The following is a 2,500-nucleotide window of genomic DNA, read 5'->3' as shown; positions in this document are numbered from 1 at the left end:
TCCGCGGCTCCCTTCACTCTTTCCACTGCCAGCCAACCGAGAGACGGACCCAATGCGGACGTGCAGAGCTTAGGCAGACCCCCCACTGGAGGCTCAACACTTCGTGGCAGCTCCGTGTCCCAGAGACCAGGAGGGTTGGCACACACACACAGTGTGAACCACCGACAGCCATTCTGGGACCGGTGACAGCCGTGCTGGCCCCACTGCCACGACACAGACGGACGCCAGGCCGCGCTCCCCGGCGGGGGGATGGCGTCGAGCCTGACGAACGGAATGTGCAGGGTGGGGGGGAAAGGCCAAGCGCTCCGACGCCGGAGGGCTCCGGAGTCTGAACTTAGGGGGACAAAGAGGACGGGTCCTCTGCGACACCCCAGCCGCGCTCTCGCCAGCCAAGGCGAGTGCGATTGATTGCCAAACGACCCTCAGACAGGCGTGGCCCCGGGAAGAACCCGGGGCCGCAAAGTGCGTTCAAAGTGTCGATGATCAATGTGTCCTGCAATTCACATTAATTCTCGCAGCTAGCTGCGTTCGTCATCGACGCACGAGCCGAGTGATCCACCGTCAAGAGTTGTCTGAGTTTGTTTTAGGTCTCTCCCTCGCCAGAGGAAAGCGACCCGGACCGCACATACGCTCCCCACCTTGAGCTACAGCCACCTGCACGCCGGCGTGCGGGCGGAGCAGGGTGGCGTGAAGCGATGGGGAGCACCATCCTGGTGCGGCCCGCAGAAACATACGTCTATTGGGGGGAGGAGGACAGGGCGCCCAAGAGGCGATGCGTGCCCCAACGCACCGCAGCGACGGAGGCAGGATCACCGCCACCATGTCGCCCGCCTAGTATCACGAGGCGTGCAGCAGCTTTGCCCTAGGAAAAGCAGAGGCGGGAACGGGCACCGGCCATCGGTTCGGCAGCGTCACTGACGCGTGCACGTGGCGGCGTGTCGGCGAGCGGACTTCCTGCGAGGAGGCGGGGGCGGCACTCGCCCGAGCAGACGCCCGCCCGGCCCAGCCACCGCCGAGGTGGACTGGGAGTCGCGGCAACGGCTCGTCATACTCGTTCCCACACTCACAGCGCAGCTTGCCCGCAAGCCACCGACCACCGATCGACGCCAGGCGCCCCGACCGAGAGCGGGATCGCTCGTTCGCCCTGCTGGCAGTTCGCTGGGGATCACTACTGCACGGAGCTCGGAGACCGACGGGCGGCAACTCGAGAGTCTTTAAACCACCACCCCCATCCCGCAAGTGCAAAGAGGCTGTATACGCACAGACGGGTGAGGGGAATAGGTACCCCGTCGGGTTTGAAGGGAGCGTGACTAGATAGCAACGATGTAAACCCAGCCGATTTGGGAGCGAAAGACCGGCGCCTGCATCACCGGCTTCGTTTCCCGTGGCTGGAGAGTACACCGAAACCCTCCGTCTGTCGCGAGCTCCCGACGACGCGGTGCCGCCAAGCAGCAGGGCCGGACCTGGTGTGGCTCCCCTCGTCGATCACAGACCGGTCGGCACTACTGACGAGACGGTGGAACGGGCTTCGCCCCTTGTGACGAAGGGTGATGCGAACCCGCCCGCCCGCGTGCGTTCGGGGTGGACTCGGCAAACGGAGATTTGAAATCGGAAAGTGTCCTCCTGCCCCGCGCAGGTAGGCGCCCAACAGTTGTGGGGGGTTTGGCGGTGACCACGGCTGCAGGGCCTGCTACCCCGACGAGCTCTCCTGCTGGCCCCGAAACCACCCTCGCGAGACAAGTTGAAACGGAAACGGGCGTACCCCCAAGCCGACGATCCTTTCTTATTTGTTACTTTTTTTTTCACTTGCTCGAGTTGTGGGGATTTGGCGGTGACCACGGCTGCAGGGCCTGCTACCCCGACGAGCTCTCCTGCTGGCCCCGAAACCACCCTCGCGAGACAAGTTGAAACGGAAACGGGCGTACCCCCAAGCCGACAGAGATCCTTTCTTATTTGTTACTTTTTTTTTTCACTTGCTCGAGTTGTGGGGGTTTGGCGGTGACCACGGCTGCAGGGCCTGCTACCCCGACGAGCTCTCCTGCTGGCCCCGAAACCACCCTCGCGAGACAAGTTGAAACGGAAACGGGCGTACCCCCAAGCCGACGATCCTTTCTTATTTGTTACTTTTTTTTTCACTTGCTCGAGTTGTGGGGGTTTGGCGGTGACCACGGCTGCAGGGCCTGCTACCCCGACGAGCTCTCCTGCTGGCCCCGAAACCACCCTCGCGAGACAAGTTGAAACGGAAACGGGCGTACCCCCAAGCCGACGATCCTTTCTTATTTGTTACTTTTTTTTTTCACTTGCTCGAGTTGTGGGGGTTTGGCGGTGACCACGGCTGCAGGGCCTGCTACCCCGACGAGCTCTCCTGCTGGCCCCGAAACCACCCTCGCGAGACAAGTTGAAACGGAAACGGGCGTACCCCCAAGCCGACAGAGATGCTTTCGCTCCTGTTACTTTTTTTTTCACTTGCTCGAGTTGTGGGGGTTTGGCGGTGACCACG

The 2,500-nt window shown here is 62.4% G+C and overlaps 1 non-coding gene across 1 annotated transcript; it reads right to left on the bottom strand.

Moving 5' to 3' along the window:
* Window positions 1-416: 416 nt before the first annotated feature.
* On the bottom strand, window positions 417-570 carry LOC140474222 (5.8S ribosomal RNA). Its single transcript, XR_011958931.1, has one exon. It is a non-coding gene; the product is annotated as a 5.8S ribosomal RNA (ribosomal RNA).
* Window positions 571-2,500: the final 1,930 nt, after the last annotated feature.

This window comes from Chiloscyllium punctatum, unplaced genomic scaffold (assembly GCF_047496795.1).
Source record: "Chiloscyllium punctatum isolate Juve2018m unplaced genomic scaffold, sChiPun1.3 scaffold_887, whole genome shotgun sequence".
In the NCBI taxonomy this organism is placed as follows: domain Eukaryota; kingdom Metazoa; phylum Chordata; class Chondrichthyes; order Orectolobiformes; family Hemiscylliidae; genus Chiloscyllium; species Chiloscyllium punctatum.
Note: the sequence above shows the minus strand (reverse complement) of the source record. Positions and strands in the feature narration are given on the sequence as shown.